Here is a 23,663-nt window from a genome sequence, read left to right as displayed (position 1 = left end):
AAGCGTTATGATGGGACTGACCAAACGTACATTATCCTTTCAAGTTTGCCTGAAAGCTGGTTGCCCGTGATTAACAGCATGGAGAGTATGCATCCCTGAGATCTGACCCTTGAGTATGTGGTTGGAAGATTGACCAAAGAAGCAGAAAGGAGGCCAGATAGACAGGCTGAACTCCAAGAGCGAAGGAGTTACAGCCAAGGGGGCCAGCAGCAGAATCTGCCAATGGAGCAACGCCAAGGTTTGGACTTGGCCATGGCATTGAGGAGGTGCTATAGATGCAACCAACCTGGGCATCTCCAGCGTCAATGCAGGGCAAGACTTCCAGGAGACGACATGGAGCAGAGACAGCAACCGACACAGAAGTGTAAGCAGAAGGGGTTCTCTTCAGGGAAGAAGAACACGTGTTCTGCTCAGCTTGGGTCTGCATTTTCTCGAGAGCTAAAGGGAAGTCTTCTTTCTGCACATAACTGTTAGTCTCTTTCTGCACAAAACTGCTCCATTTTGGGGAAGCCTTGCTCCTCTTTTCTCTTGCTTTCTGAGAAGTCTTGCTCGTAGGTTTTTCCCTGCTTTTGCACACACTGTACGAACCTGCTCTTCACGCCTAGCTGACCACATCCACAGAACTTGATTATTACATTGTCTCATGCTATGATCAATCATTAGTAACAGACATCCCAAGCTCATGGAAAACAAACTGTACCTGTTCTCCATGCCTACTTGATTGTTATATTGTTTGTGCCATATTAATCTCTAGTTACAATTCAATTAGGAGGCTTCATGCCTGTCTAGTTCTAGCTCCGATTCCCAGCCTTTACTCCATCAATGATAAATGATCACATGTAATCCCCACCTCTCACATGTAATTCCCGACTTAGTACTTATGTTAACCAATCACAAGTTTCTTTGTGTATGTATCAACCAATCAGCCACAGGCCCACCTGTGGCAATGCTTGCAATATTCAATAAAATAGGCTCCCAGGGCCCGCCCTGACAGACGCCTCATGTTACACCTGCCTCTCTCGTCTCCCGTGATTTTTCATTCCTACAGAGAGCAGAGGATACCTCAAGGAATGTGGTTGCTGCACTCTGGCAGTAGCAGGGTTATCTGCAACAATAAGGAGGACTTTAGGACCCTCGAGAAGCCAGTCGACAGAAAAGACTCGATCTATCTTGCTGATGGTCGTAGGAGCAAGATTGATGGCCAGGGAATATGTTTCCTGCAGTGCTTGAACACTACCAGAGATTCTGTTTGTCAGCAGTTTGGACGATTGTTTACTCTCTGTAAGCTGTTTGATTAATGCAGGGTATATATGCAGGACAGATCCTGAAGCTGAGACTCCAATACTTTGGCCACCTCATGAGAAGAGAAGACTCCCTGGAAAAGACCCTGATGTTGGGAAAGAATGGAACACAGGTATGTGGGGAAAGATGGAGGGCACAAGGAGAAGGGGACGACAGAGGACGAGATGGTTGGTGTTGGGATACTGCCAGGGAGATAACGTCCATCTGAGCCCCCAAGCCGGCTGCCGGACGATCCATCGGCCTCCCGTAGACAGGCAGATCCAGCAGTTAGCGACACGAAGCCTCAGAAATAGATTGCCACATTGACCGTTCTGAGTCAGCGTCTCTGACCGACTGAAATCGAAAGGAATAGCAAACATAAACATCCTGTGAACAGGACATGCGCAGACTCTGTAACTTACAAAGCCTGCTCCCTTTTAAGGTGGAACGGAAATATCCTAACAGTTGGACAGTGTTCTCGAAGTTACCAGCATGTGTTTGACCAAACTGCGGGAGGCAGTGGAAGACAGGAGTGCCTGGCGTACTCTGGTCCATGGGGTCACGAAGAGTCGGACACGACTAGACTAAACAACAACAAATAGTGTTAAGTTCACGCAGGATGGTTGTCTGATAAAGAATGGAACACAGGTATGTGGCCATGCAAAGATGGAAAATGGGTTATATGTAATGCAGGACAAGCCTAGGTGGTTCAGGATAATTTGCCAGTTCATAAGGGGTGTGTACGTGAATTACATAGGAAAGTGGGTCATGCAAATTTTCGTGTGCTTTCAAAGATGCAAAAGGTGCAAGAACCTAAAAGTAAATAGCTGTAACTGTTTCCTAGATTGCAATGTATGTAAAATGGCCAAATCTAAGAGGAAGCCTGTGGCTTCTAAAAGTGACAGAGTATCTAAAGAAGTTTTAGAACTTGTCCATTGTGACATGATAAGTCCTTTCCCACAGAAGACTGAAGGGGGCACCAGATATGCTTTTCTGGTAATAGATGATAAATCACGTTTTAGTTGGTTGCTGTTGTTAAAGCAGAAATCAGAGTGTTTCCCCACATTCAGAGAATGGGTTGCCCGAGCTGAAAAGCTCTTCGCTCACCCTGTTGTGCAGTTGCAAACAGATAGGGGCAGAGAATTTCTGAACAAACAATTTGGGGCATGGTTGCGACGTAAGGGTATCACTCATCATTTGACTAAGCCTTATAGCCCTGCTGAAAATGGTCTGTGTGAAAGACGTGGGGCTGTAATAAAGTCAGTAAAGGATTGCCTGCTAGTGGATGCAGGATCAGGTCACAACCATAGGCTGTGGGGTGAGGCTTTCCTTACAGCAAACTTTCTGATTACTAGAACCTGGTCAAGCTCTATAAAGGATTTTCCTTATCGTGTGTTGTTTGGGAAAGAACCAGAGTGGTTGATGATCATAACTGGGGTTCTTGGGAACATGTAAATATCATAGAATCATAGAGTTGGAAGAGACCACAAGGGCCATCGAGTCCAACCCCCTGCCAAGCAGGAAACAGCATCAGAGCACTCCTGACATATGGTTGTCAAGCCTCTGCTTAAAGACCTCCAAAGAAGGAGACTCCACCACACTCCTTGGCAGCAAATTCCACTGTCGAACAGCTCTTACTGTCAGGAAGTTCTTCCCCAAAGCTCAGCACCAAAAAGGGGGTGCTAGATTGCAGAAACTGCGGTTTGTGGGGTATCAGTCCCATGGCAAAGGGTGGTGTTTCAATTTACTCCCAGGATGCTTGGTTTTGTCACGAAGTGCAGACTTTGCTGACCGGGACAGATGGACTATGATCCATGCCAACCCAGATTACCTACTGCTCCTGCAAGTAAGAGAAGAGGTTTCTTCTCAGCCATTGGAAACACAGGAGCAGGAGAAGGCAGGTTTTCCCAAAAGATGTGGCAATAGATAATATTTCTCTAGAGGTAGAGGAAGAAGAGCCAGAGATAAGGGAGCAGGAAGTAGTTGTGGCTAGACGCTCTCAGTGTTCAAACAAGGGTGTACCTCCTCAACGTTTGACCCTAGGAGGAGTGAAAGTATGCAATGTGAGTTGTGTGGAACCACAAAGTTATAATGAAGTCTTAGACTTACCCCCTGGGGAACGTTCTTTGTGGGAACAAGCTATGAAAGAAGAAATGGACTCTTTTAAATGTAAGTGTTTGAGGTCATAATGCCGCCACCTGGTGGCAGAGTGGTGTCATGCAAGTGGGTTTATAAAAGGAAAACCCTTGCATCTGGGGAACCATGTTTTCAAGCCAGATTAGTAGCCAAAGGGTTCACTCAGTTTAAAGGGGAGAGTTATGATGAAGTGTTTTATCCCACTGTAAAGAGTGAAACCTTTCATTTAATGCTTTCCATTGCTGCTGTAAGACAATTAGCAGTGCACCATTTTGATGTTGATGCTGCATATCTGCATGCAGATTTAGACCATGAAGTGTTAATGAGACAACCCCCTGGGTTTGAAGAGGGGAATGGTGCAGTTTGGCATTTGAAAAAGGCTGTCTATGGTCTCAAACAAAGTGGAAGGTGTTGGAACCAGCGTTTAAATGAAGCCCTTGTAAAACTTGGTTTTAAAAGGAGTGTGGCTGATCCATGCCTCTACACCAAGGGGACAGGCAACAAATATCTAATGCTCTTAGTCTTCGTTGATTATTTGCTTGTGGCAGGGAGTTCCACAGATGAGATCCAGAAGCTAACAAGTCAGCTGGAAAAGAGGTTTAAGCTTAAAGCCTTAGGGCCTGTAAGCAATTACTTGGGAGTAGAAGTAAGGCAGGAAGCTGATGGAAGCTTCCTATTGAGCCAGAAGGAGAAAATTCTTCATTTGATAGAGCAGTTTGGCATGGAAAACTGCAAGCCAGTTCAGACTCCCATGACACCAGATTTCCCAAAGACAGTGTGTGATGATGAATTTGATCAGCCTGAGTTGTATCACTCAAAAATAGGATCACTGTTATATTTGAGCCAGTGGTCAAGGCCAGACATTGCATGTGCTGCAAATGTTCTGAGCCAATGTGTATCTAAACCCAGTACTGCCGATTGGTGTGCTTTGAAAAGGCTTATCAGATATCTAAAGGGGACATTAAATGTATGTTTGAAGATATCTAGTACACAAGATGAAAAACTAGAAGTATTTGTTGATGCGAACTGGGAAAGCTATGTAGCTACCAGAAAACCTACAAGTGGAATGGTTATGATGTTTGCCAATTCCATAATTGGATGGAGGTCAAAGAAACAAGGATTTGTTGCAACCTCATCCTGTGAGGCAGAATATGGGAGCCTGTCGCTAGCATGCAATGAAATCATGTGGTTTATACAGATACTAAAAGAGCTAGATTGTAAAGTAGATTTGCCTATCCAAGCGTATGAAGATAGTCAATTGTGCATTGAATTAGTGGGCTCAGAAATAACGAAGTCTGCATCAAAGCATATTGCTATCCGTCATGCAAATGTTAGAGATTGTGTACAGAATGGGGTAATCAAACTGGAGTATTGTCAATCACAAGATAAAATTGCTGATTTGTTTACCAAGCCTTTGCCAGCAACATGTCATAATGAACTGATGACAAAACTGGGTTTATGTATATAGTGTATGTATGTTTTGTTTTCTGTTGGGGTTTTTTGCATGAAGCAGAAGGGGTGTCACGGCTAAAAATTGGCCGCTTTTTCTTTAATGCTAAAAGAACTAAGTCAGCATGAGTCAACAGCCTACAATGACTCATGCAACCTTTCACCTAGACAGAGCGGTGTGGCTCAAGAAGATGGCAGCTGTAACAACTTCTCCTTCGTGAACCCTCCGGATTACAAACCTTCTATAGCCTTTACAGCTTTTTACAGCCGTCTTTATAGCTGTTTTTATTAGACTTTCAAATTATTTTACCTCTGTTAGAAGTTTTTAATCGTTTTACTTCCACGGCTGGCCTGTTGGGGGTCAATATACGTATCAACAAGGATATTCAAACCTTCTGCTGAGAAAGCCCACAGCTGATTAGTAACACCGCCTTGAAGACTGGATTATGTTGAGAGTGGAGGAGGAGTAGTAGAGGAGTTGCGCCCATAAAAGATAAGTTCTCTTTTATCTCTGTTTATCTCTACTTTGAACCCCCGTAGTTAGTGAGACAGCGACAAATGGGTCATGGCAAGCGACCAAGATCTGCTGAGAAAGGTTGCTCACCTCCAAGAGTAAAGCAGTCGAAGCTTGAATCTCCCCCACCATCTACTAACAATAACTGCAAAACAGAGCAAGTAATTGTTTCTACGGTCGAAACATACAACCACTTTTGGCCTCTGTATGATCAAGGAGAGTTGGAAAAGCTAGCTGATCCAGCGGGGGGTGGAAGCCATAGGGAAGCCCTCCTCCCCGACAACTCAATTACATCTCCGCCATTGAAACGGGACGCATTAGGGTAACCTGCCACGAATTAGTACCTGATCAAATACAACTGGTAATCAGGACTTTAAGCTTCATTTTCAAGGAATTGGAGGGGATTTCTTTGTCATTGAATAATCTTTCACGGGCCCTTCTGGCCCATTTACCTTCCTCAACTGAGCTATCTAATTTGCATCAATCTCCTGTGCATCTTGTAAGTGCCTTAAAGAGACAACCTGATCAGAAATCTCATCTTAAGAGCTCAAGACGCTGGCCGCCACTGCCCCAAAGGAATAAGCAATCCTTGATTTTTCAACCTAATAAAAAATGTCTATCCATTTTCTCCCGTGACGCCCCCAGACTTAGGTGGAATAACCTGAGGATGGCTAAAGGGTACCTACGTGACTTGTTAAATATTCCTTTTTCCCAGATAGATCTTATATCTGTAGTACCCCTAAATGCCATGCCCTGGCCAAGGAAATTTATGCTCTCCTTCCAGTCTGCAAGGATCCCACATCTTCTTGCAAGACAGAAAGATCGGCTGGCACCCTGGGAGATTGTAACAACAAGAGTCTTTAAGGACACGAGTGTTAAACCTCTTTTTGCCAACATTTTAACCGGCAATGAACGCTCGTTTCCTCCTTCTGTTCCTATATTAATGGGGAAAACACCTAGCCGGGTACCCCCTGTTCCATCTGCGTTCTCAAGTGCCCATCTAGCTACGTTGAGGAATGATTCAATTGCAAGCGGAGATTGGAATATCCCTGAAGAGAGAAATCTTATCTTCTCTTATCGAAAACTCCCTTCAGAAGAACAGCAGGTTATTCTCGATAGATTGGATCTACTCAAACAAAGACTCCTATCGCAAGGGGACCCCTCTATGCCGATGAGAGGGGAGAGCAGGCGCTCCACGTCTCACAAGGTGTCTCCATCAAATGCCTTGATAATCTCTCAACCTGCTACTTTGTTACCCCCTACTGATCTGAATCAGCAGTCACCAGTTGACCAACAGCACCATTCCACCGTGGAGGAAGTCGATAAACTTAATACTCCCGTCTTAGATCTTAAGCCTAATCAAAGCAGGGAAGCTGATGATTCCTTTGCCTCAATGCCTGAGCTAGAATCTACCCTGTCTGAAGATCACCAGGAAATGACTATGCATGTACCATCCCCACGTTCATGTTCTTCTATACATCTGCGTGACAATTCTTCTCCATCTGCGCAGCAACTACAAGTGATGGCTGGAACACCTCTTAGCGCTACCCTGGTTAAGACTGACAACTCTAATGGATCTACTAGTATAGCCCATCAAAGACTTGCTACTACTCACCTTAATGAACAGCATCCGACCTTACCAACTTTGTCTAATTCTTCCTCCTCGGCAAAGCCCTTCCTGCCTGTTAATGTTACCAAATCATGGATCCAATCAACACAGAAGAAGACTTTACCCGCACAAACTAAAATTACTGATTTCCTTATGGGTCCTCGTTCTACCCCCAAGAACCCATTAAACAACCCAAAGTGACAATTACCGGGACAGCATAAGGACCCAATATTATCAATACTTAGCTGGAACATTGCTGGTTGGAGATCCAAAAAATCAGACCCCGAATTCAGGAAGTACATAAATTCATTTAACATCATCCTATTCCAAGAAACATGGGATGAGGAAGAGATTACCATAGACGGTTTCGATCTTCTAACACTTCTGGCCTCCCCTTCCTTGAAAGGTGGTCGCCCCAAAGGGGGTCTTCTGATTGGGATCTCACTCCAACTTCGTGCCAAATTCACTCTGGTACGGGCTTCCCCGCCTTTTGCTCTATCTGGACTGATCGTAGAAGGGAAGTCCTCATTACTAATTACTAATGTTTATCTCCCCCCCGAAGGCTCAGCACCTGATCTTGATTGGAGATGGGAATCATTTGAAAATCACCTATTGTCATGTCATACCAAATGCCCAAACTCGTACTCCTTAATTGGGGGAGACTTTAATGCTCGAATTGCCACAAATTGGGACCTACTAACCAAGTCCAAATGGTGGACTCCCCCATGTTTGGACAACTTTGACTTGGAACATACCAGAATTAGAACTTCAAAGGACAACAGAGTAAACAAAGCTGGAGTGACCCTTTATCAAATGGCCATTCGCCTGAATTTAGTATTCTTGAATGGCACCTTCCCCCCCGATATTCCGGGGGAGTTCACTCACCTGGGACTAGCATCTAACAGTGTTATCGATCACTTCTTGATCTCTGCAAATTTGGCCGTCAGTGTACTTTCCTTCCAAGTTGAAAACCAACATTTCAGTGATCACCTCCCAGTAGTGACCACTTTGTCATTGTTCTGGTGCCAGAAGGACTATAAACACTCAGTCCCTCTGGAAACTTCATCAGCGATCAAAATAAGAGGGATCAAATGGTCTGAGGCTGTGGCCCAAAAATACCAGGATTTTTTCCATAGGGAAATCACTGCCTATCTACCTCAAATAACTACTGATTTACATGATTCCAGTTCGGTTTTGAAACTTTTTAACCTTCTTATAACAAACCTTACCACTTTTTTTACATCACCTCCTCAGAAGGCGAAAGTGGCACATTGCAGTGCTGGGGCCCCTTGGTTTAACACCTCTTGCAAACAAGCAAGATCCCTTCTTCGCTCCATCTATAATGAATATAAAAACTCTAATGCCCAAGCTTTACCATCTTCCTATTTACAAGCCAAAAGAGCATACAAACAGACTTTAAAGCTGGCCAAACGTGAGTGGTATTTAAAGCGTTGGCGAGCCTTGATTGCGGCCTCTAGATCCCGCAGATCACAGGAATTTTGGGCCTTGATAAACAAAAGAGGAAGGAAGTACCCACTGACGATTATCCCTGCGCCCACATGGGAAAAATTCTTGAGTAAATATTTCTCCTTGGCAGAGGAATCCAACTCATCCACGGAATTCCGAGCCGACCATCTACCTTTGTGGCCCTCTACCGACCCAGACCTGATAATGGACTTGATATTAGATCTGAAAACGGGCAAAGCCCCCGGGCCGGATCTAGTCCCTGCTGAGGCTATTGTTGCGCAACCGAGGTGGTGGGCTGAAATTCTGGCCAAAGTCTTTGACGCAATTAATTCTACGGGGCTTATCCCTAGGTCATGGAAGGAGGCCGTGATCGTGCCAGTCCATAAAAAGGGTCCCCCTGCTGACCCGGAGAACTATCGGAACATCAGCCTTTTGTCTATCATCGGGAAAATCTACGCAAAATTTTTGCTGTCTAAGCTGTCCCATTGGGCATACGACTCAAATTTGATCGGCCATGAGCAAGCGGGCTTTAGGAACAATTATTCGACCACTGACCATATGGTAATTATGTATCTTGCCAGAAAATATTCTGCCCCGAGTCGGGGGCGCCTATGTGTCGCTTTCATAGACCTAAAGGCCGCCTTTGACAGTATCCCAAGAAACTGTCTATGGAAGAAATTAGAGAGATGGGGCATAGATAGAAGGCTGTTATGGCTTATAACTCAATTACACCACGGGTCGTCAGCTAGAGTGAGACTCACACCGGCGGGAAACCTATCCAACGAGGTCCCAATAAATAGAGGTGTGCGCCAAGGCTGCATTTTGGCCCCACTCCTCTCTAACTTGTTTATTAGCGATATGAGGCTCTTTCTGAATGAGTCTCAAGCCAACATTCATGTAGCTGATTTTCGCTGCCCTCTGCTTCTATATGCCGACGATGCAGCGATCCTTTCCTACTCTAGAGTCGGTTTATGCAGAGCTCTAAAGATTTTTGCGGCTTACTGCAAACTCAACCAGCTGACTATTAATCATGGGAACTCTAAAGCAGTGTTTCCCAACCTTTTTTGGGCAAAGGCACACTTGTTTCATGAAAAAAATCTTGAGGCACACCACCATGCCAGATGGGGAAAGGTCACTTTTTACTTATGTAAAAAAAAAAAAAAAAATAGTAACAGCATAGAAGGTAATGGTTAGGCTAGCATCCCTCTTCCAAATATGCTAGGTTTTTATTTGCAGGGACTGTTCTACATGGGAAAGCATTCAGCACTGTCATTCTCCCATCTGCCATCTGAATTGGTATTATTCTGGGTCAACTTACTCTGCTGCATGTGTAGATGAAAATGGCACCAAGTGTGGGGGGTTTTGGCCCTCTCTGAAGTGCTTCTCTGCAAGATATGGTAGGGTGTGTTACACAAGTAAACACTTGGAGGGTATGATAAAGAGAGCATTCCAAGAGTGACTTGGGATGCTATGAAGATGCTGCAAAAGTGGGCATGTGATTATTGCACGCCTTAAGCTAATGCTGAATACCCAAGAGTGTACAACTGGACTGCTGAATCCTAACTGGGTGTACTGAAAAGATGCTGGATGAGACCCAGACCAATAGTACCTGCAAAAGCAGCGTTATTAAAAGCAGCTTTCCCTTTGAACATCTCTTTGTTCAAAGTGCATCTGAAAGCCTAATGACCCACTGGTTCCTTAGGAGTGAGCTTTAATGCAAGGATTTTGATGTTAATCCATGGATCAGATGCGTGTGTGTGGATAATCGCATTGTTGGACAGTCCTTTCTGCCTGTTGGCCATTAGCCAACGACCCCCTACTCCGCCTGAATGAAATGTGCCCCGTGGGAGCGTTGGGACATCAGAACCACGAGTTATAGTTATAGGCACGTCCCAGGGCGAAGCAGGTTTGGAGGGAGGGGGGTGCCTAAGAAACCATCGACGGGGTTGGCGAGGCGGCGTTCAGACGGGGCTGCAAACAGCAGCTGTGTAGCCTGGCCATAGGAAAGGCGAGCAGCTCCTTTTATTTCCTCCCTCGCAGCTGATTCCCCTCTCTCCCGCCACCAGATTGTGAAAAGGCTCGGAATTCAGCCTGAGGAAAACCCCAAGTCCCCACATTTCTAGTTTCCCGCGCCCTTTAAAGGGCGATACGAGCCCCACGGCAGGCAGGCAGGCAGAGCTGGGAAGGGGGTTTCCAGGGGACACGGCAGCTCCTCGAAAGGCTTCTCTCGGCTGCGCTCAATCCTCCTCGGAGAGGATTTCCCCTCCGGTCCCATGCGTTCGTTTGGGGGAGCCCTCCAGCTGCTCCCTCTCCCGCCGCGCAGGAGCGATGCCTCTCTCTGGCTCTCCCTCCGCGCAGGCTGAGGGAGGGAGGGAGGGAGGGGCGCGTGTGACCCGTCTCTGCTGGGAGACCAAACCCAGCGAGGCAGAGTCGCACGGAGGCGCCCAGGCAGCGCTGCCGGCTGCGAGGAGGAGCGCCAGGCAGCAGCAGGAGGCGCGGCCTCTCCTCGCCGCCGCCGCCCCGCCTCTCGCCGCCCGACTCGCCCGCCTCCCTCCAGGCAACATCTCGCGGCACACGAGGCAACGTCTCACGGCACACTAGTGTTCCGCGGAACACCGGTTGGGAAACACTGCTCTAAAGTCCTGGTCTTTACCAGGTCTCGGAAAACTTACAGCTGGAAGTTAGATGGAGTCCAACTAGAACAGGTTTTCAAATTTAAATACCTGGGAGTCTTTTTTCACTACAATCTAAGCTGGAAGCCACAGATTCAGTATCTACTAAACAAAGGGAAAACAATACTCTATACTCTACTCCAATTTTTTGCGGCCGACAGAGCCTCCCACATCCCTTCTGCTTTGAAGGTATACCACGCAAAAGTGGTTTCCACCCTCTGTTATGCTGCCTCGCTCTGGGCCTCAGGGTCCAATTTAACATCGCTTGGGACATTGCAGAATCAGTTTCTCCGTCGCCTCCTGAAACTCCCCATGTGTGTGAGCAACGCAGCCATATGTCTGGAGTTAAGGATTGCATCATTGGAGACCGTCATCTGGAAGTGAGTTTTTGGCTATTGGCTGTCCAGCTTGTTGGGATTCGCAGGATACTGGATAAGTCTGCAGGCTTCAACAGGATGATGCAATACTCTGCTGGGTCAGAGTGACTCAGCAGGAGTGAGATTAGTGTAATTGGCTATCACCTGTTTTAAAAAGGAAAGCCTGTTTAACAGGGGGTGTGGTGGTTGTGCTGTAGTGTGGTGGTGCTGTGGTGGAGAGTATTCGTTTGTAAGTACTCTGTATGGACTGTTTCTTTTGTATATAGCCTGTGTATAGCTCACATTAAAAAGGACTGCACTGAAAAACCTGGAACTCTTAGTGTTTTGCTGAAAACGCCGCGTGGAATACGCGACAGGGTTATGGGCCCAGCACGCTTCCGCTGTGCAAGAGTACAGGTAGCAGTTATCTAGCCGTGGGTGCTGGAGGTGAGCTGCAGGGATGGAGCAGTCCAGAACTGGCGTGTTGCTGGAGAAGCTGACGGCCACGAACTACAGCACCTGGTCGGTCCGCATGCAACACTTCCTCAAGCGTGAGGGCCTGTGGAAGGTGGTGGAAACTACACCGCAGCCCCCTGAGGATGAGGACGACGATGAAAAGCTGGCACTAGCAGAGGCCCAGCTTGAAAAGGATGAGAAAGCTTTGGCTACGATCATCCTTGGAGTGGACGACAGCCAGCTAGTCTACGTAACTGATAAGGTGACGGCAAGTGAGGCGTGGAATGCGCTCAAGGCTGTCCATGTGCAAGAGACAGCTGGCTCACTGATAACACTAACCAGGAGACTGTACCGGTGTCGGAAGAAACCGGGGGACTCCCTGGTAAACCACCTAAAATTCCTAACAGGCTGTTTCCAGGAGCTAGCCTTAAGAGGGAGGCCTGTGGGGGAAGAGGACAAAGTCTTTATAGTCCTGAGTTCCCTTGATGACAGCTATGATATGCTGGTCAACTCCCTCGAGTCTGTAGAGACTGATAAGCTGACCGGACGGTTGTATACAGAGGAGGACAGGCGTGCAGAGCGAAAGATGACCTCAGCCCAGCTGTTGGAGCATCCCAGAGGGAACAACAGCCAGGAAGAGCAGAGGTGTCGGGAGCCGGAGAGACAGCCAGGAGGAGCTGCTGCAGACCAGCCGGTGGTCAACAAAGTAAAAAGGTGTTTTTGCTGCAAGTCCAGTGGACATCTGCTTCGGGACTGCCCGAGGAAACAACAAAAACAGCAGAAGCACAGGAGGCAGCAGAGAGAGTCTACCGCCTGGGTGTCTGCAGATGGTCAAGAAAATGAGGAACTGTGGGTTTTGGACAGTGGAGCTTCTCAAACCTTTTGTAAAAGAAAAGGACTGCTAACTGATGCTAGGGCTTCAAACAAAAAACATGTAAGTCTTGCTACGGGCCAGAAAGCTAATGTGGTTTGTGAGGGGGAGGTTGTGTTCCCACAGCTGGGACACACATTCAGGAATGTGTTGTGTGTGCCTAGTTTGCAAAACAATCTCCTGAGCATTCCTGATTTGGCAAAAGCAGGCTTTGAAGTAAATTTTGTGGGAGATCAGTGCCAGATAAAGCAAAATGGGGCAGTGTTGGCAAATGCTAGCCTTAGAACTAATATGTATGTACTGCAGTATGAATCTAAGGTTGCGAATGTGCAAAATGTCCCAACCCATGATATGTGTATTCATCTCCTGCACAGGCGTCTGGCTCATGCTAGCTATAAGGTGCTAAACAAAACACTGGAGTTGTGTGGGGGGATGAAAAACATAAAAAGTTGTGATAATTACTTAGACTGCAATATCTGCAAGGAGGTTAAAAGCAGGGCTTGCCCAGTAGCAAGAGCAAGCCAGAGAGAAACCAAAAAACCACTGGAGTTGATTCATGCTGATGTAACTGGTCCTTTTCCACCTAGTGTCTCCCACAACAAGTACTGTTTGATCCTAGTGGATGATTTTTCTAGATTTGGCTGGGTCTATCCATTAAAGCAAAAGTCTGACGTTGCCCAAACTTTGAAGTTCTGGGTAAGAAGGGTAGAAAGGCAACTTGGTGAAAAGGTGTCCTCTATTCAATCAGACAGGGGAGGGGAGTTTATGGCAAGCTCCCTAAGAAACTGGTTGCGTGCCCAAGGGATTAAACATAGGCTTACCAATGTGGCCACGCCTCAGGAGAACGGAGTAGCAGAGCGTAGGGGAGGTGTCTTGCAGACACAAATGAAAGCATTGTTAGCAGATGCAAATCTTCCAATTAAGTACTGGGCTGAAAGTATTAAGACCGCAAATTATATTGGGAATCGCTTGTGGTCAAGGGTACTAGATGACATACCCTATAAAATTCTCTATAACAAAAGTCCCAGTTTGCAACATTTAAGAATCTTTGGGACAAAGGCATGGGTTGACATACCTGTGAAAAACCGAAGAAAAGGTGGGAAAAGGGCACAGCAGTTGCTATTTCTTGGGTATGAAAGTGGTACGAAAGCCTACAGGTTTGAAGATGATAAAAACCTTTTGAGTTATAGTCGATCAGCCAGCTTTAATGAGCAAAGAAATTGGCCCAAGATACATGCAAACCTGCTGCCAGAAAAAGTTTTACTGCCGAGCATACCTGATAAGGCAGTTAAAACAAAGCTAAGAATTGGCAGCTCTCCCAGAGAAACTGAAAGGGAGGAAGTAAAGGTTGAGCATTTTTCTCCAGCTGCTAGCATGGAGCAGGGGAGAGAAGAAAGTGCAACAGGGACAGGAGGAGGTAGATATCCAGAGTCAATCCACCCCAAAAGCAGTCCTGAAGGTAGCCCAGGGGGTGAGATTAATGAACCCAGGAGGTCTGCAAGAAGTAATAAAGGTCAACCTCCAGACCGTTATGGGTTCCCAGCCACCATAAACCAGGTTTGTGTAACTGAGCCAGAAAACTTTGAAGAAGTGTAAGAGTTACCTACTCTAGAGAAAGAGGCGTGGTTAAAGGCAATGCAGGCAGAGTATAACTCTCTGCTAAACAACAATGTGTTTGTACCTACAGAATTGCCTGAAGGTAAAAAGCCCATAAGCTGTAAGTGGGTTTTTAAAGTGAAAAAGCTGGCTGATGGTAGTTGTCAGAGGAAAGCCAGGTTGGTTGCACGGGGCTTTACACAGAGGAAAATGATACATTATGATGAAGTGTTTGCCCCAACAGCAAAGGCTGAAACAGTAAAATCAGTTTTAGCAATGGCAAGTCTGAGAGGGTTAAAAGTTAATCATTTTGATGTTGCCTCAGCATATTTAAATGCTCCTATTGACGCCGAGGTATATTTACAGCAAATACCAGGTTATGAGCTAGAAAAAGACAGTATGGTGTTAAAACTGCAAAGGGCACTATATGGTTTACACCAAAGTGCACGTCTATGGCATGAATGCATAGACACAACTTTGAAAAAGATGGGATTCAAACAAAGCCTGGCTGATTCCTGTTTATATTCAGCAATGGTGCAAGGAAGTGTTTGTTATTTACTTTTGTATGTTGATGATATCTGTCTGATAACAACTGCACAAAAGCAAGTGTCTTGGTTTATAAACAGCCTAGGTAACAAATACAAACTGAAGTATTTGGGAGAGATTAAGAATTACTTAGGAGTAGAGGTTCAGAGAAATGAAGAGGGCGTTTACTCTCTGAGTCAGAAGGAAAAAATCGAAAAGTTACTGAAGACCTATGGAATGGAGAGGGCAAATGAGGTTGACACTCCCATAACTACCCAGTACAAAAATGAACCAGAAGGGCAAAAATGTGAGAATGCGACAGCGTTTCATTCTCTGTTGGGTTCTTTGTTATATTTAAGTTGTTGGACAAGACCCGACATAACATTGGCAGTGCACATGTTAAGCCAAAGAAGTGCAGACCCGGCTCAGAGAGATTGGGTAGCACTTAAAAGAATCCTAAGGTATCTGAAAGGCACAAAAGATTACAAACTGGTGCTGGATACAGGATATGATCAGCAAGTGTATGCATACGCTGATGCCAGCTGGGGGGACAGAGAAAATGGAAAGTCTACCACTGGCTATGCCATATATATTGGAAATGCCCTGGTTCAGTGGAAATCCCAGAAACAAACATTTGTTGCCACAAGTACTTGTGAAGCAGAGTTCTCGGCCATAAGCGAATGTGTATCACAAATAGAGTGGTTTGCTTGCCTAACAAAAGAGCTTGGAATACCTTCTGAAATGCCAATCACTGTGCTAAGTGACAACATGGCTGCACAACAGCTTGCTAACCAACAGAACTTTAAAAGCAAGAGTAAACATATTGCGATAAGATACGGAAATGTGAAAAATGCTTTAGAAAGAAATGTGTTAAAGGTACAGCACTGTAACACAAAATGTAATGTGGCAGATTTGTATACAAAATGTTTGGATGCTCCTAAATTTCGAGACTTAAGAGAATTATTGGGTCTCAAGCCTTTGACTTAAGGAGGAGTGTTGGGATTCGCAGGATACTGGATAAGTCTGCAGGCTTCAACAGGATGATGCAATACTCTGCTGGGTCAGAGTGACTCAGCAGGAGTGAGATTAGTGTAATTGGCTATCACCTGTTTTAAAAAGGAAAGCCTGTTTAACAGGGGGTGTGGTGGTTGTGCTGTAGTGTGGTGGTGCTGTGGTGGAGAGTATTCGTTTGTAAGTACTCTGTATGGACTGTTTCTTTTGTATATAGCCTGTGTATAGCTCACATTAAAAAGGACTGCACTGAAAAACCTGGAACTCTTAGTGTTTTGCTGAAAACGCCGCGTGGAATACGCGACACAGCTGGCATAGGCTTCCCGACCATTACCTTTTTCAGTGCCTCTGGCGAGACGACTTTGTCAATCCGTGGGTAGGAAAAATCCATGCCAAACTTCTGAGCATCGGAATTTCCCCAGTGGACTCCCTAAAGATGAACTTATGCTCAGCCAAAAGCCTTATAGAGCAAAGATTAGCAGACATTGAAAATCAACACAACCTCGCCTGGGGTGGGGGTGTTTGCTCCCCCAGGTATCATGGAATAACCCCACCACTCGGCCTTCCATCATACATGTCATCTCTTTCATCTGTACCACACCGACTTGCATTTATTCGTGCAAGGTTCAATGTCCTTCCATCGAACCTGCTGAGCCACAGATTTTCCAAGGGTTTGGTGTCTCCGCTATGCGTGTGTGATGGGAAAACTGTTGAATCTCTCCCACATATAATGTTCAACTGCCCCCTACATAGCATAGCCAGGACTAAATTCCTAGGCCCTGCTTTACTGCGCTTGGTGGGCAGGCCTGTTGAGTCACACGCCGCACTACTTTTGCAGGATACAGATCCTTCGGTAACTCTGCAGGTGGCGAGATTCCTGAACGCGGTTATCTCACACACAAAAACAACCAAAAAACAACAACACCAAAACTAATCGGACAGTTACGATGAGAGTGCATGTCGGACCTCGTCTTCAGTCTTCCTTTTTCTCTTCGGGCCCCAAGCTGTTATTTGGCTCTGCTCACTGGCCCACCCTTGCATCGTGGTGTTCACCCTCCAGTGTCGAATATATCGGCCCTTATGCCCCTGTGCTTTTATGTTTGTACATATTTTATGGGCTAATAGCCGTAAATAAATAAATAAATAAATAAATAAATAAATAAATAAATAAATATAAACCTTTCACCTAATTCTACCTGTATATATAGAATGGTCAATGTTAGTGTTGTGTTGTGGGTTGGTTAGAGAAAGCTGGTAGTGTTGATGTGTGTAGAAGCTCATCTCTAACTTGGTTTTGCGGAATTTGTGAGAGGAGCTCAGCAGCTACGGGGGAGTTGGTGTTAAGGAGATGTTGGTAATGTTCTTTCCAGCGCAGTGCAATAGCTTCTTTTATCTTTTAGAAGTGTGGTACCGTCTGTTGAGCATAGGGGGCATATGCCATGATTTATTGGTTCATAGATGGTCTTTGTGGCTTAAAGAAAGTCTGTGCATCATGAGTGTCGGCTAAGTGCTGGATCTCTTGAGCTTTTTTTTATCCAACAGGTGTTCTTTAGTTCTCTGGTTCTTCTTTGAACCTCGGCCTTAGTGTTGGCATGTTTTTACTTAGTGGCATAGTTTCTATCTCTTTGCCAGATCTGAAAGGCCTTCCTTTTCTTGTTCATAAGGCGTTCAATCTCACTGTTATTCTCATCAAACCAGTCCTGGTGTTTCTTGGTTTGGTATCTGTCAGGGAACTGCCATCAGTACTGGAGGGGGAGCGCAAAAGCCAGAGGGATTCCAGAGAGCGTCCAGGGATCGGGAGGAGCAGCCCATCTTCTGGGGAAGAGAATCAGCGTAGCACCAGCGGAGAAGGGGGGCAGGTGGGGGAAGCGGCGAGGCGGTCCCATGACTCCTTGCCTGGGACCAGCGGGGAGAGTAGGGGTCCTCCGTTGCCCACGCCCTCCCTGCGCAGAAGGCTTTCGCGCAGAGAGGGTAGGCGGAGACTAGGCGTCAAAGAACTTCTTTGCTGGAAGAAGTTTAAGAAACGCCCACTCACGGATTCTGCCAGCGATTGAGTCAGCCACGGGTGAGTGGCTGACCGGACAGAAGAGGTTCACTTTGGCAGCCCAGCCAGGTGTTTGCACCCAGCCAGGGAGATAGGCACCTGCTTACGCACAAGCAACCCCTTAGAACCATTACAGCATCCAATAATTTGTTCACAGGCTGCACTAATGGATGTTTTTAGCTTGGCCCAGTGTTCCTTGATGTTATCAGGGAATTCTGAAAACAGATGGTCCTTAAGAGTTGTTTGGAAGCAATCCTGCTTAATAGGATCTTGAAGGGCTTGAGTGTTCATTTTACGCCTTGGTTTCCTTCCTTGAAGCCTGCATTGAGGTATAATCTTGATAGCCATCATGGAGTGTATTAACACTGGGAAACATTTTTTTTTTTTTTTGCATTGACAGCTGCAGTTGTTCTAACCTAATTTTTGTTGGGATACTGCCAGGGAGATATAGTCCATCTGAGCCCCCAAGCCGGCTGCCGGACGATCCATCGGCCTCCCGTAGTCACGCAGATCCAGCAATTAGGGGCACAAAGCCTTAGAAATAGATTGCCACATTCCTAGGCTGGTGCACCCTCTTTCAGCAGAAAAACACAGCCAGAAAGCTTGCACCGCAGAAGAGCATATTCTACAGACTTTATTTAGCGTTGAACAGAACAAAGGAAAACATGACCGTTCTGAGTCAGCGTCTCTGACCGACTGAGAAATCGAAAGGAATAGCAAACATAAACATCCTGTGAACAGGACATGCACAGACTCTGTGACTCACAAAGCCTGCTCCCTTTTAAGGTGGAACGGAAATATCCTAACATCCTCCCCCTTTCCGTGTAACCTGTAGTACCTGTGGTTCAACCCAATTGCAACCTTTGTACATAAACCTTAAGTTGTTCTCTGTTAACAACCTTAGACAACAGATCAGCAGGAATTTCATTTCCTGCCATATAGGACACCCAAATCAGTCCTTTCTGAATACACTCTCTTGCACGATGTAGCTTAATCTGCAAGTACTTGGTTCTCTGCTTGCAACTCTCCGAGTTCAGCAAAGCCAAACAAGATCTATTGTCTTGATACACTTGTATAGGACATTTCACAAAAACCCCGATGTCCTTAAACAGTTGCATCAACCATTCACAATCCATGAGTGAAAATGACAGAGCATTGAGTTCTGCTTCACAGGAACTTAGGCTCACTGTCGTCTGCTTCCTGCACAACCAGTCAAACAGGCAGTGGTTGTACATGTAGCATACTCCAGAAGTGCTCGTACCATCCGTGGTGTCACTTCCAAAACTTGCATCTGCAAAGATTTCAAGATCTCCAGTCTTCTGACTGGTGAACCTCAGCCTGTAGTGCATAGTCCCTTTCAAATAGCGGGCTATGCGCTTCAGAGCTTTCCAATCCTGAACCGTAGGATTGTTGGCATGTCTGCTAAGCAGATTACAGCTTACAGCTATGTCAGGTCTTGAACATCTGGCAATGAAATTCAGCTTGCCTAGAATGCATCTGTACAGCGTTGTGTCAGAAAACGCTTCAGCAGTACTGTCTACCTGGTAACCTGTAACCATCAGTGTGTCTGCTGGGTTTGCATCAACCAAATTCAACCTGGTTAATACATCAGCAATTTTCTGTGTTTGGTGTACCAGAAAATTACCTGCTTGGTCCCTCTCCACCTGCAGAGAAAGATAGTTGGATACCTCACCAAGATCCTTCATGTCAAAGTGCTCCTTCAGCTGAGCTAGGGTGCTTTGGTAAAAAGCCTGATTCTTCCAAAACATCAGAAGATCATCAACAAAACATAAACAAATACAGTTTGTTTTGTCCCTCCTCCTTGACAAACACACATGGATCAGCTTTGCCCTGGTGAAAACCTAGAGAAAGCAATGTCTCAGTGAGTTTTGTGTTCCAACATCTGGCACTCTGCTTAAGACCATATAAGGATTTCCGCAGTTTACAGACCATTCCCTTCTGTATCTCCATCCCATCAGGTGGAAGCATGAACAGCTCTTCATTCAAAATCCCGTACAAAAAAGCTGTATTAATGTCATGATGGGAAACATGCAGTTTCTCCTCCGCAGCGATCTTGAGCATCAGCCGAATGCTCTCATATTTGACTGTGGGTGAGTAGGTCTCGTGGTAATCCTGTCCTGGTACCTGTGAAAAACCTCTGGCAACCAATCTGGCTTTGTGTCTGACTACCTTGCCATTCTGGTCTGTCTTGGCCTTGAAGACCCATTTGCTGCCAACCAGTCTCATTCCTGGGACTACCGGTACCAGTTCCCAAGTTTGGTTCCTGTTCAAGGAATCAACTTCAGCCTTCATGGCATTAAGCCAAGGCTCAGCATCTTTAGAGGTTAACTCCTGAACCTCTTTGAAGCTTGAAGGTTCCCATACCTTCTCTGAGCTACTAAGAACAGCAGTTGCTGTCTTAGCAAACTCATCAGCATACCTCTTTGGAGGTCTGCCCTTGGTCGCCCTTTCAGACCTACGTACTAGACGCAAGTCTTCTGGACTCATCTCCTCTTTCTTAGGAGAAAAGTGACCAATGGTGAACAGTGGTTCTTCCAGTTCATTGTCAGAAGCATCAGATGGTCTGATTGAGGCCTTTGCGCTCTCGTAGTCTGCTGTGTCATCACTGTCACTGACACCAGCAGCAGCACCGCCCACTGAACTGGAATCCGAACTCTGATCATCATAATCATCATCATCCTCATCATCATCATCCTCAGCAGCTTCCTCAGCTTTAGCTGCTTTCTTGACATCACCTTCATCCTCCTCTGGGTAACTCTGGAAAATTCCCACATTTCCCCCCCACTTAGGATTGTACTCAACACTCCTTGTGAACTTAATGGACTTAGAGTTTGTCATCCATACCCTGTATGCACCTTTTTCGTACCCCATGAACAAACCATGTGCCCCACGCTTCCCAAGCTTGTTGGTTTGTGGGGTGCGTACCCACATGTCAGAACCAAAAATTTTCATGTGCTTGATGTTGGGCTTCTTGCCAAACATCTTCTCATAGGGGGTACAGCCAATGGGTGATGACAATCTGCGATTAAAGGAGTAAACAAAATTCCCCAAAGCTTCCCCCCAAAACTTATCAGGGAGATTGGCATCATGCAACAAGGTTTTCATTCCTTGCAGCAATGTCTGATTTGCTCGCTCCGCAAGCCCATTCATCCATGGCGATCTGGGCGTTGACATGTCATGCTGGATTCCCTTCTCAGTCAGGAAAGCTTCAAACTGCTGAGAAGTGAACTCCCCGCCCCGATCAGTAAACAAACAGGCAATACGTTTACCGTGCACATTCTCCAACCAAGCACAGAATGCCTTAAACTTCGGAAACGCTTGCGATTTCTGCTCGAGCAAAAACACATGAATGTACCTGGAAAAAGAATCAATTAGAACCATGAAGTACCTTGCTCCCCCTAAAGAGGGCGTAAGTGGACCAACCAGGTCCGCATGCACTAGCTGGTAGGGTTTGGAAGCCTGCCTGCTAGACTCCTTGCCTTTTGGAGCAACCTTCACCTTGTTCTCTGCACAAGATACACATTTCATGTGAAATTTACAGGGTTTGATGTTCAAACCCTCAACCACCTCTGGCATCTTGGCCAGTGCCTTCCAAGAGAGGTGACAAAACCTTCGATGCGCATCGTGAATGCAACCTGCATGAACTTTGTTAGTTTGTGCAACACAACAAGAATCAGCATTAGATACAATGGCAGTGTCATCATAGGTTATATGGAACAAACCATCCATAAACTTTGCATGCAAATAGTCCTCTTTGCCTTTACTGATGACACAGACGCTCCTCTTGAAGGAAATCTGAAAACCACGCCCAGTAAGCTGTGGGACACTGAGCAAGTTGCTAGCAGCTCCTGGAACATAAAGTACATTACTGATGGTAGTGTGCAGACTTGCAAGTTTCACAGTCCCTTCTCCTGCGATTTGCAGCGTCCTTCCGTCAGCCAGGTGGATCTCACCTTCCTGAGGCTTGAAGGAGATAAAGAGATGGCGGTCCTTCGAGATGTGGCGATTCGCACCTGAATCGACAATAAACCTGCCTTTGGCTGTTGGAGCAGTCTTTACAGCAAGCAAACCCTTGTTTTGCAGTGGTGTGGGCTTTTGCAGCTTGCCCCCCTGCTGCTCCTGGCCATCAGACGTGCCTTTAGCCTTTGGTGAAGCAGTGCCAGCAAACAAAACCTTGCTTTCCACTGGCGTGGGCTTTTGCAGCTTGCCCCCCTGCTCCTGGCCAGCAGACGTGCCTTTAGCCTTTGGTGAAGCTGTGCCAGCAAGCAAAACCTTGCTTTCCACTGGCGTGGGCTTTTGCAGCTCGCCCCCCTGCTCCTGGCCAGCAGACGTGCCTTTAGCCTTTTGTGAAGCTGTGCCAGCAAACAACGCTTCACCCTCCCTCTGCTTCGGGCCATCTGCAGGCGTCTGCCTCTGTTTACCTTTGCCTTTCCGGCCTCTGCAAAGATGACGTGCTGTTTTCATATCTGAAGTTGGTTTTGTTCTGTAAGCTCTAGTTTAATTCATGTTTTTCCACTTTTCACCATAAGCTTTGTTTTTCACAATGCAAGAATTCAATATTTTATTAAACACATAGCCAAAGTAGTACAATATGAGTATAAATGTAAGTGACTTATATAGCATTGAATATGTATATCTATGTACACTTGGAGGTATGCAAAAAAATGTATTCCCTTGGGATACACAGTATACTGGGGAACATTTTTTTTCCATTTTCTGTTGCATGAGATTTTTCAACTGTTCTTTTATGTTCTTTCAATGCTGATTTCAAATTTGAAATCGATTTTTGTGCACGTGCTATAGTTATCTTTCAATTTCCAACTTTTGCCAATATGTCATATTTACACTGGGGATAAGTGGACACTGACACGTTGATCTACCCTAAGCACATGGTAATTATTGATTTGCAAACTTAATTTTTCTTTATTTTTTATAGTTTTGTAACCTAAATATTTGTATTTTTCAGATCGGACCATGGCTTCTTCAAGTAGACAAAAATGTATAAGCGCTAATGGAATGTGGAAAACATCACATTGTTTTGGCAAAAACTGTGTGTGCCGGGAACAGTACAGCAAGGAGGCTTGGAGGTGGGCTGCAAAACTTTACACAACATTCAGATAAGAGTTGTGAGATGATGCCAAGGACAAGGATATGAGATGCTAAAAACAAGGAGCAAGGAGTTGTGTAATGCCACACATCAAATGAACAAGGTGTATAAATGACAAAGCTCTCCAGCCTCAGTTGTGTGCCAGACATTTGACAGCGCTGGCGTCTGGTCACCCGTGACTCTTACTGAATCTGGCCCATTCAGTGAAGAGTGGTGAGTTTGGGAGATGTATGGATGCGTATATGACTGAGTGCATGTTCCCTGTCTTGTCATGTTTGTTGATCAATAAAGCAATGTTATAGAGAAAATCCAGTATTGGTTGTCTGGGGTTTACTTGTGCCTTCCTAGAGTGTACTGGGTCTCATCTATGCTAAACATGTAAACAGATTAAAAGGACCTAATTGGTCATAACAGGTTTGGGACTGGCTTTTGAAAGATGCCTGTTTGTGAATTTGTTTTGTGTGTGTGTAGATCAGTGCACGCTGACCAATGTGCAGTCTTCGCAGTAAGCCTCTATTCTGATGGCCTGAGTAATCACGACAACCAGT

The sequence above is a fragment of the Podarcis liolepis genome (assembly GCF_965112155.1).
Source record: "Podarcis liolepis genome assembly, chromosome: W".
Lineage (NCBI taxonomy): Eukaryota > Metazoa > Chordata > Lepidosauria > Squamata > Lacertidae > Podarcis > Podarcis liolepis.
The sequence above is the reverse complement of the archived record's forward strand: the minus strand, read 5'-3'. Positions refer to the sequence as shown.